This window comes from Mirounga angustirostris, unplaced genomic scaffold (assembly GCF_029215605.1).
Source record: "Mirounga angustirostris isolate CCGP_5_RB_7025 unplaced genomic scaffold, mMirAng1.0.hap1 SCAF_1, whole genome shotgun sequence".
In the NCBI taxonomy this organism is placed as follows: domain Eukaryota; kingdom Metazoa; phylum Chordata; class Mammalia; order Carnivora; family Phocidae; genus Mirounga; species Mirounga angustirostris.
The window spans coordinates 101,289,748-101,301,993 of NW_026991709.1; the positions used below are offsets into that span (position 1 = coordinate 101,289,748).

At 37.5% G+C, this 12,246-nt stretch overlaps 1 pseudogene; it reads right to left on the minus strand.

Moving 5' to 3' along the window:
* Nucleotides 1-1,939: 1,939 nt before the first annotated feature.
* Nucleotides 1,940-2,035, minus strand: LOC123841019 (small nucleolar RNA U3; annotated as a pseudogene).
* Between the last annotated feature and the right edge of the window lie 10,211 nt (nucleotides 2,036-12,246).

A 12,246-nucleotide genomic window follows, 5' to 3' on the forward strand; every position in this document is an offset into this window, starting at 1 on the left:
TGAATCATAAGAGTGTTTATTGGCACGCCTGGGTGGCTCAGTTGTTAAGCATCTGCCTTCAGCTCAGGTCATGATCCCAGAGTCCTGGGATCGAGCCCCGGATCAGGCCCCCTGCTCCGCGGGAAGCTTGCTTCTCCCTCTCCCACCTCCTTGCTTGTGTTCCCGCTCTCACTGTCTCTCTCTCTGTCAAAAAAAATAATATAATAAATCTTAAAAAAAAAAAAAGAGTGTTTATTAAAAATAGAGAAAGAAATACATAAGAAAAAAAGAAGGCAGCTTTCTTGGTCCCATCTCAGACCTTCCGAGCCAGAATTCATGGATGTGGGAGCCAGAAGCTATGCTTTAAACCCTTTAGGTGGTTTGCACAGTAAAGTGGGAGAACTCCTAGACCATGCGGCTCTGATGCTGTCTCCAAAAATGTACTAACATGCTCACCTACCAACCACTTCCATGTGCAAGGCACCGCATTAGGAGCTTGACACATATGATCTTGTTGAATCGTAACTCCCACCATCCAGGACCAGAGCTGGGTGGCAGTTACATCTGGATTCCAATCCAGAGTTAAGTGTAAGAAAATACATGAGAACCCATGGACACAGTGCTTCACACCCAGTACACCCCCAGAAGAGTTACCTTTCACCTCCACTTCCCACCCCTGTGACTATCCCTTCCATCCAGGTCTGTTTCCACCACTGCTCCCTCCCAGCGTGTGCTCTGATGAGCTCTGGATCGTGCCAGAGGGAGACTGGCTTGCTGCTCCAACAGTTCGGTTTTCCTCTTATTTTCCCTCTGTCACTACCAAATCTTCCAGAAAAGCCTTTCTCCTTAGACAACAGGAGAGGAAAGGGAAGCTAAATGAGCAAAGACCCATGTCCATTGTGCTTAGAAGATCACAGAGCAGAAAAAGCCATAAATATTAATATATTAATAATTATATTCAGTTAAGACTTTCCCATTAACCTTGAAAGGTAGGTACTGTTATCTGCATTTTATAGATAAGAAAACTGAGCACAGAAATGTGAAGAAATTTACCCAAGATCACTAACCAGGGAAAGGTAGACCCAGCATTCAAACCCAGGTCTGACTGCTGCCAAAGCGCAACTCACAAGCCTGCTTTATACTGTTTTTCATCTCTAATCCATGTGTCTGTGACTTTTATCCTGCCCCCTTTCTGGACAGTTATGGAGGACTTCATTGCCGAAGTATAAGAAACAACCTTGAGCATGAAGTTTAAAGGAGTGTGGCCTACAGAAATCTTCATCAATTCATTTGGAAGTGTTCAGCAGGCATCACACATTATGCTGAGTCACATTAGGAATTCATGCCAGCCTATAATTCTTTACACTCTCTGGCATGCTAGCACCAGATGGATTTATGTACCACTAAACTTAGATAGCTTAAAACACCTCACTGCCTAAGCCCTCGGTAATGCTGATAAAATATATGTAGCTGCACTTATAAATCATTACCTTTACTTACATTTTAGAAATTGAAAATAATGTTTTCCAAGAGGTTGTTGGACAGTTGCAACTCACTAAAATGGACGGGCTATAGTTGCTTTCTATGCCCTGTATCTCTATACTAGATCACCTTTTACATAGTTACCATGGACTGAATTGTGCCCTCCCCTCAAAATTCATATGTTGAAGCCCTACCCCGTAATGTGATGATATCTGGGAACTTTGGGAGGTAATTAATTAGCCTCAGATGAGTTCATAAGGGTGGAGCCCTCATGACAGGACCAGAGAGCTGTCTGTCATGGGAAGACATAGCAAGAAGGCAGCCATTTGCAAACCAGGAAGAGTTCTCACCAGAACCCTGCCAAGCTCTGGCACCCGGATGTCAGTCCACCAACCTCCAGAACCATAAGAAAATAAATTTCTTTTGTTTAAGCCACACAGGCTCTAATATTCTGTTATGGCAGCCTAAGTTGACTAAGACAATAGCATTAGATCACTTTGTTTTGGTCATTTTATGAATTTCTTTGAAGATAAAATTAACAAACTATAGAAATGATCCCTGAAAGTATAGTCTTTAACACACAAAAATTTTTTTATTTGTAACTTAGTTCAAATTTAGTTGAATGGAAGAATGTCCTTATTCTTAGAATGAAAAGCTTAAGCATTTAGTTTTAGTGAAGTATCGGGATGCCTACAACTTAATTTCAATGGTCCCTGAAAAACTTATAGAGAGATAAATTTATAAAATGTTAACAATTGTTGAATTTCAGTGAAGAGCATACAGGTACTCATTCCATTCTTCTTGTATTTTTCTGTAGATTTCAGTTTGAAAAAGGAAAAGTTGGAAGTGTATCAGTCAGATTCTGCTGTGCCATTGTTGTATAACAAACAGCTCCAGAATCTCAGCAGTTTACAACAAAAAGCTTTCATTGATTTCTCATCCACAGGCTTACAAATTGGCTAGTCAGCTCCGCTTTAAGATGTAGGTCGAGTTTATTTCTGCTCTACAGACCCCTGTAGTGAGACAGGTAGCTACCCAGCATATGCTCATCTTGTAGCAGATGAAAGAGTCCAAGCAGTTAAGAGAAACATACCGTGTTTCTTCAGATTGGAATCACAATAGCCATTTCTTCCCATATCCCACTAGTCATATCAAGACATGGTCAAGCCCAACCTCAATAGGTCTAGAAAGCATATTATACTCACATGAACATAGCAAGTATGGGGAGAAAAGAAAGAATTGATGACAAGTAATACAATCTAGCACAGAGGAAACATTTCTGAAATATCAAAAAGCTCAATGGGGACAAATATCAGAGAAAGAAGAGGAAGGGGCGCCTGGGTGGCTCAGTTGGTTAAGCGACTGCCTTCGGCTCAGGTCATGATCCTGGAGTCCCGGGATCAAGTCCCGCATCGGGCTCCCTGCTCAGCAGGGAGTCTGCTTCTCCCTCTGACCCTCCTCCCTCTCATGCTCTCTGTCTCTCATTCTCTCTCTCTCAAATAAATAAATAAAATCTTTAAAAAAAAAAAAAAAAAAGAAGAGGAAGAGGGTATTTATACCTAATACAACATGATTTTTTTTTTTAAAGTCAATTTTGAAAGATCAAAGGAGGCCTCACTGAAGAAGTCATGTTACAAAGCACATGGAGTCATAAAGGTGGATAAACGCTTTTTTCACTTTGCTTGATAATGGGGTATGTGAAGTGATTTTAACAAGGGGGTGGCTTTTTGAATACCACCAGCCAGATCCCAGACAACTGCCCTGATTCACTGTCTCTGCAGCCAGATACCCAGGAGGAACTCTGGGATAAAATTCAACCTTGAGCTGTGCTTTGGACTTCGACTTCTTTCACAATTAATTGTACTTCCCCGACACTGAACAAATTACCCTGAAAATCAGCATTTCTTGTACTAATGCAGTCTCTAAGTACTAACTTTTTCTTAATGGCCATCACGATCACTTAAAGGGGTCTTTTCTGTATATTAAATTTTGAAACAGCGATGTGTCCAGGTGAAATTTAAATTATGAGCAGTATAAAATCAAATATATAAACATTGATATTGATATATACTTACATATGATATATATCATAGCATATATTTCATATGTCAATATAAATATATTTATAAATATATATATTAAAAACCAAACGAGGGTGCCTGGGTGGCTCAGTCGGTTGAGCGACTGCCTTCGGCTCAGGTCATGATCCTGGAGTCCCGGGATCGAGTCCCGCATCGGGCTCCCTGCTCGGCGGGGAGTCTGCTTCTCCCTCTGACCCTCCCCCCCTCATGTGCTCTCTCTCATTCTCTCTCTCTCAAATAAATAAATAAATAAATAATCTTTAAAAAAAAAAAGCCAAACGAATTCATAAAAAATTTTGTGTTCCTCTTCAGGGTAGCATTTATAATCAAAATAACTTATTAAGAGGAAAACAATGAAGGCCCAGAATAAAGCTCCTTTTATAAAACAGCTACATCACCAAGCAGATTATATTCCTGACCCTGAATTGAAGGAGTTTGTCAGCTTACTTTCCCAGTACATCAGCCCTGCTGGGCTTCAGTCCAGAAAGCCTCTCTGCTTTAGCTCACCTCATCTTTTACTGACCTTTACTCCCCAGATGTGTATCTCATGTAACATGTCTGTGCACTTGGCCCTGACCACTTTGATCAAACACAGAAGAGAAAGGAGTTAAAGGAGAAAGCTTCCCTTACTAAGCAAACAACAGGAAATCCTCATATTTCAGAGCCTTTTGTTTTTAATAATATTTCCCTTAAACTTACCTATTGAAAAATTAGTTTCACCAGTAGCATGGAGTTCTGAAAGTTCCAGTTTGAAATTAATTTTATACTTTAAAATTAAGATTTTAATTGCTATGAAGTTTTGTTTCATCCTTCCTCTTATTGAGAATCTTATTGCAAAAATATTCATTTGTTTTCAGCTCTGGTAAAATGCTAAACCTTATAGTGGAAAATTTAAATGGCAGAGAGCTTCCTTCTATTTTGTAATTTAATGTGTAAATAAAGTCAAATCTTAACAACTAGTCATTTCACTACACTTGTTCATCATTCAAATTGACTACCAGAAGAAAAGAAAGATTATCTTTTTGTTTGCTTCAAACCTTTTTATAAAACCATTTAACTTTGTTCCCATTGATTCAAGCAATAAGAGACCTGATGTTCCTTGAACATCTTATATTTGAAAATGCTTTTTGCTTCCTGAAAATATTCAAGTTTTATAACATTAGGACTTTTTTTCAATAAAGTGGAGTTCAAGAATATAGGCAAATCTCTCACCAGGGACTTTTGAAATATTGCAATATATCAGCAATTCAATTTAAACTAAAAATAGTTTCTTTTATACTATACATTTTTTTTAAAGATTTTATTTATTTATTTGAGACAGAGAGAATGAGAGGCAGAGAGCATGAGGGAGGAGGGTCAGAGGGAGAAGCAGACTCCCCGCCGAGCAGGGAGCCCGATGCGGGACTCGATCCCGGGACTCCAGGATCATGACCTGAGCCAAAGGCAGTCGCTTAACCAACTGAGCCACCCAGGCGCCCTACTATACATTTTCTTAAGGTCTGATAGATTTATACTTCCCTCTATAAAACCAATTAATTTTTGCTAATAGGCATCCATTACTAATATACACTAATATCTCAGTGTTTGTTTTAAATACACAGTAAGGTGCCAATTAAAATTAAATCCTTTTTCAGTTCTTTGAATTCTGTCAGAGCAGTGACTCTATGCATATGGGAACAGTCCTAGTTAGCCGCAAAACAACCCCAACAATATACTGATAAATTAAAACTGAAATACGTGTATGACCTGATCTTTCTCCAAGTTCCAGGTCACCTAAAAAGTAATTACTCAAACTTTACTGACTTTTTCATCTAAGACCCTCCCCTAAGTATTTCTAGGATTCCCCATGGGTGTTTGCCAGATAGCCCACAAGCTCTGCATAATCCACTGTGCCCCACTTCTCCTCAAGGCTCTACTGGACTCTACATCTGCTCCTCCTCCAGCAATGGAGGGTGACGGTACATTGTGAAGCTGGGGGATACCTCTCCCCACTGTATACACCCACTTGGATGTTTGCTTATTCTCTTGATGTCTTAGAGAAATTTAAGTGAAAATCCTTTCCTGTTTCTCCTGGCCCACATAGAACTTACACATGAGACCAAAGAGGGATAGCCTGTGAGATAAATCTAAATAACACAGACAGGTTGCATTAGAATTCCCCTTTCCAAGTGGCAACTTATATGGCAAGAATGAATTCTTCTCCTGGAGGAGTTCTTAGTCCTTATGCTTATCAGCTTCCCATCCCTTAGGGCTAACCCAACATTTTCCACTTGACTCCAGAAATATCTGGATCCCACTTTAAATATAAGACCCAGTGATTACCTGCATCCAAAGTAATACATAGGGGCACCTGGCTGGCTCAGTCAGTAGAGCATGCCACTCTTGATTGTGGGGCTGTAAGTTCAAGCCCCATGTTGGGTATAGAGATGACTTAAAAATAAAACATTTTAAAAATAAATAAATAAAGTACTATGTACATTTGACCAAAACATTTTCAAAACTACTATTTGCATATTAAAATAAAAACTTCCAACTTTCATAACTTAGCTTTCGAGATGCATGTTGTAGTAGACATTTGTGTGTTTTCTGACTGAAAACTTTCTTTTTTTGGCAAGTTTTTAAGCTTCAGAGTCTTGTATCTTCAAGGTAGAACCCAGGAAACTCAGCCTCCCTTGTAGCTAAGGCTCGAACATGTGACCTAGATTTTACCAATATGTTGTTTACAGTGAGACTTCAATTTGGAAGTGAGCAACTTGAGAAAAGAGTTCTGCACACAACGCAACGTGGTGGCAAGGCTTACAGCAGAACTGTACGGCTTTCTCAGAGACTTAATCTATGAAGAGATCAAAGTGAGAGACAAAGAGTCTCTTATTTCTGTTCGCCTTTGTTAGCAGGATTCCAGAGTGCTCCTAGTAGCAGCCTCAATATTCTACGAAGCTTTCACTGCAACAGCTCTTCCTATGTTTCTCACAGCCTTTCCGAGTTACCCGGGACTCAAACATGAACCCAATAGTGACTACACTCTATTCAGAGTATGTCTTCCTGATTGATGACTAAGTTTTTTCCATTGGGTATTTTCAGCAAAACTGGCTTATTCTTCCCCAAATAAGATCCCTCAAGGCTCCTACATATAGGTATGTGGTGGGCCTACCCCATAATTTCACTCTAGTCACACTCAAACCCCACTTAGACTCAAGCCTGAGTCCCTACTTTATTAATATCTTAATGATTAAATTACCAACGAATGAGCATATTCTAACAAGTTTAAACATGTTTAAGCAAATAATCAAATAATGAAAACATTCCATTTCAACATTTTAGAATCACAAAAAAAGGTCTTTTCACTACTAGAACAATTCCAAGCCCCATCCTACAATTGCAAGAGGTCCCCCATCTTTTTCTCCAGGTTCTACTGAGATTCCCAAGGACCTCCAGTATTGTTTACTTAAAGAGTTAATTCCCATTTATAATTATCTGAGCCTCGTCAGACAGCCCAACAGCCCTGGCAGTTTCTTCCAATAGGAGTCACAACCACCCAGACAGGGCACCTGGGTCGTTCAGTTGGTTAAGCGTCTGCCTTTGGCTCAGGTCATGATCCCATGGTCCTGGGATCGAGCCCCGCATCAGGCTCCTTGCTCAATGGGGAGCCTGCTTTTCCCTCTCCCTCTGCTTCTTCCCCTGCTTGTGCTCTCTCTCTCTCTCTGACAAATAAATAAATAAATCTTTAAAAACAAAACAAAACAAAAGGACCACCCATACAAATGGCCCATCTGCTGTTGTTATTGTAGTTCTGTCAGTGCTAGGCCAGAGATGTTCAAGTATGAGCCACATTTTGCACCCAGAACCAGCCTCTCTTAGGATTGCTCTAAGCCCGGCCAGACTCACCTTGTTGACTTTTCAGAAGGATAACTAAAAAGCAAACTCTATGCTCCGGAAGAGACCCATCTCAAATTCTTAGGTATTCAATCCTTAACAAATCCAATCAAGGACACTAATAGTCCTGATTGAATATCTTTTAGGAAAACTATTTCTATCCCCTCTTTTAGAAGTAAAATATGTACATCTAATTGATATTTACTAAATAGAACACAATGTGTGCATTCTCAGATTCAAGGTAACCTCATACCTTTATCTGAGAGCAATGGGTGGGTGTTCCCTGATCTTACTGACCCAGAATGAAAGAGCCTATTCTGAAGAACTTCCTTAACAAAGAGAGTCCATTCCAAAGGTAAAGACATTTTTACCTCCATAAAGCCAAATTGCCAGCCACCTTGAAAAGAATAGTTTCCTCAGTAAATCTTTTAAAAGGTAAAATCCTTCTGGGTAGTTTTTTTAATCTAAAAACAACTAAAAACAATGCTTTCTTACCTAAAAAAATCATTTTAAAGCCTTTTTAAATTGTTTTATACATGTATTTTTTGAAAAGTACTACCTGCAGATGATCTAAAATTCAAAATATCCAAAGTAGATTTCTCTCCCACCCCATTTGACTTCTCAAAAACAACCACTCTTTGCAATATTTTATAATTCCCTCTAGAGGTTGTAGAAGAATCAATGCCAGCATAATACTTCTTTGGAAGTCTCTTGAGTCAACTTCTTCTCCTTCATTTACAACTTTCCACATGTTGAGATTCTGTGGTGTGGCAGTTTCTGTATTTTTGTCTAGTCCTTATAATTATTTTGATCTGCTACCTTACCATCAAGTAGGCTCTTTCACTTTTCTTCCTCTTCCCAGAAATAGATCTACCCATACATATAATTGGATTTTTTCTCTTTATCCTTTATCTGGATCTCAAAGAGATATTTGCATACCCATGTTCATGACAGCATTATTCACAATAGCCAAGAGGTGGAAGCAACCTAAATGTGCATCAACAGATTAATAAATAAAGAAAATGTAGTGTGTACACACACACACACACACACAGAGGAATACTATTCAACCATAAAAAAGAAAGAAATCCTGTTAATGCTACAAAAATGAACTGCGAGGATACAATTTTATTATGCTAAATGAAATAAGTCAATAACAAAAGGACAAATGTGGTATGATTCCAGTTATATGAGGTATCTAAAGTTGTAATCAAAGTCATAGAAACAGAATGTAGAAGGTTGGTTGTCAGGAGCTGAAGTGAGGGGAAAATGGAAAGCTGTTGTTCAATGCATAGAGAGCCACATTCATGCAGGATGAAAAAGTTCTAGAGATCTGCCATACAACAGTATGCTGCTAGTTAACAATACTGTGCTGTACACTTAAAATTTTTGAAAAAGAGAGACTTCATGTGATTTTTTTACCACAATAAAAAATATTTAGCTGGGAGGGACAATTATCAAAAAAATATCTGAAATGTTAGGCAAGGATGAATGCTATGAAGAAAAATAAAAACCAGGGTTAAAGGATAAAGAGAAAAAATCCAATTATATGTATGGGTAGATCTATTTCTGGACTCTCCAGTGTGTCCCATTGATCTATAAGTGTATCTATCATTATGCCAAATGACACTGTCCTTCTTTTTAAGTATTTTATCAAGGAAGGTATGATTGGCATACAAAACTCTGTACATATTTTACTTTAAATATCTTATAGTTTTATTTGCCAATTATACCTCAATAAACCTGGGAGTAAAACTATAATTCGAGAATTCCGTGAAAATTTTTTTAAAAGGCTGGTGTTTGGGGGAAAAAAATCTGTGCATATTTAATGTATACAACTTGAAGAGTTTAGAGATAAGTATATATCCATAATACCATAACCACAATCTATGCTTTACACATATCCGTCTATAAATTTTTTTTTAATCCATCACCTACAAAAGTTTCCTCCTGTTGTCTTTATTTATTGTGTGTGTGATTAGAACATTTAATATAAGATCTATCCTCTCAGCAAAATTTTAAGTATATAATACAATATTATTAATGAGGAATCTAACATAGTCATACTAATAGAAGCAGAGAATAGATGAATGGTTGCCAGGGCCTGGGAAGAGGGGGAAACAAGAGGATTAGTCAAAGAATACAAAATTTCAGTTTTTCAAGATGAATAAATCCTAGAGATTTACTGGACAGCATAGTGCCTTTATTTAACAAGACAGTTTTAGACACTATTACTGAAGCCATATAAAAATTCTTGAAATCCAGTAGCACAAAAAAGCTTTATTCCTTTTTAAAATTGTTTTGGCTATCTGGGATCATTGTATTTTCACATAAATTTTAGAATCAGCTTATCAATTTCTACTAAAAATTTCTTCAAGGATTTGGATTGGGATTGAGTTAAACGTCAATTTATTTGTGTAGAATTGACATTTTAACAATATTGACTCTTCCAATCTATGAGCCTGGCATATATCCCTCCACTTATTTATGTCTTCTTTATAATTTTCTCAACAATGTTTTGTTGTATTTAGTATACAGGTCTTGAACATCTTTTGTCAAATATATCCCTAAATATCTCATATGCTGGTGCAAATGTGAAGAGTATTGTTTATTTAATTTAAATTCTTGTATTTTGTATATTGATTTAGTATCCTATAAGTTGCTAAGCTCACTTATCACTTCTAGTTGCTTTTTATAGATTCACTGGGATTTTCTACATAGACTATTATGTTTTCTGTGAATAAAGACAGTTTTACATTTTTTTCCAATCTGTATGACTTTTATTTTTCTTACCTTATTTTGCTGGCTAGGGCATTTATTCTAAGGCTAAATAAAGTAGTGACAGTAAACATTTTGCCTTGATTCCAATGTTAAAAGGACATCATCAGTCTTTAATCATTAGATACGATGTTGGCTGTAAGTTTTTTTTTTTTTTAAAGATTTTATTTCTTTATTTGAGAGAGAGACACAGCGAGAGAGGGAACACAAGCAAGGGGAGTGGGAGAGGGAGAAGCAGGCTTCCCGCGGAGCAGGGAGCCCGATGTGGGACTCCATCCCAGGACCCTGGGATCATGACCCGAGCCGAAGGCAGATGCTTAACAACTGAGCCACCCAGGCGCCCCGGCTGTAAGTTTTTAATAGCTATTCTTTATCAGGTGGGAAAATCCCTTGTGTTCTTAGTTTTCTGAGAGTTGTATCAGGAAGCTATGCTGAATTTTGTCAAATGCTTTTTCTTTTTATTTTTTTATCATTATTATTTTTTTTAGAGAGAGAGAGAGAGCATGGGTGGGGGGGCAGAGGGAGAGAGAGAGAGAATCTTAAGCAGGTTCCATGCCCAGCACAGAGCCCAACACATGACTTGATCTCACAACCCTGAGAGCATAGCCTGAGCCAAAATCAAGAGTCAGACACCTAACTGAGTCACTCAGGTGCCCCTATGACATTTCTTGTAGTACTGCTCTGCCGGTAATAAATTCTAGCAACTTTTGTATGTCTGGAAAATACTTTGATTTTACCTCCATTTTTCAAATATATTTCAGCTGGGTGTAGATTTCTAAAATAATAGGGATTATATCATTTGGTACTTTAAACTTGATGCTCTACTACTTTCTGGTTTGCACTCTGTCATATGTATTTTTGTTTTTCTGTATGTAATATGTCATTTTCCTTTGACTGATTTAATTATGTTCTGTTATTCCTGCTTTTAAGCAATTTAATTATCTCCTTTGTATGGTTTTCTTCATGTGTCCTCTGACTGGGGTTTGTTAAGCTTTTTATATTGATGGGGTTTACTGTTTTCTCAAGTTGGGTAATATTTCAGCCATTATTTCTTCAGACATTTTTTTCCGCCTTCCTCCCATCTCTCTTTTTTCCTTCTGAGACTCCAACGGCATGCATGTAAAGATACTGACGGTCTCCCACACTTTACTAGGGTTCTGTTCACTGTTCTTTTTTTTCTCTCAGTGTTTCATTTAGGATAGTTTCCATTACTGTGTCTTCAAGTTCTCTAATTTTTCCTTCTATAGTGTATGATCAACTGTTTAATTCCATTCAGTGTATTTTTATCTCAAACATCATATGTTTCATCTCTAGAAATTCAATTTAGGTCTATTTATATCTTTCATCTCTCTCTTCATCATGCTCATGCCTTTCTCTGCCTTTTTCAAAATATGGAGTATAATAGCTGACTTATTGTCCTTTTCTACTAATTCTATCATCTATCTAATTCCACCATTTATGTTTCTATTAATTGACTTTTGTCTTCATTATGGATATTTTACTATCTCTTTGAATGCCTAGTAATTTTTTATCAGATGCCAGCATTGTGGTTTTTACACTGTTGGATACTGGGTGCTTTGTATTCCTTTAAATATTTTTGGACATTTTTCAGGGATGCAGAAATTTTCTTGGAAATGAATACTAGTTTTTTCTCTTTACATATTTTTAGGCTCTGTTCCAAGATGTGGTTAATTTACTTGAAAACAGATATTTTGAGATTTTCTTCTAAGCTTTATTAGGCAGGTTTAAACAGCCATTAGTCTAGGGCAGGGCTCAGAAAACTTTTTGTAAAGACCACATCGTTAATAGCTAGGCTTTGTGGGCCACATATAACCTGTTGCATACTCTTCTTTACTTGCCTTCAACAACCCTTTTAAAAAGTAAAACCAGGGAGCTGGGTGGTGGGGGGACAGTTTAAATAGATGACGGGGATTAAGGATTGCACTTGTGATGAGCATCAGGTGTTATATGTAAGTGTTGAATCACTAAATTGTACACCTGAAACTAATATTACACCATATGTTAACTGGAATTTAAATAAAAATAAAAAAGT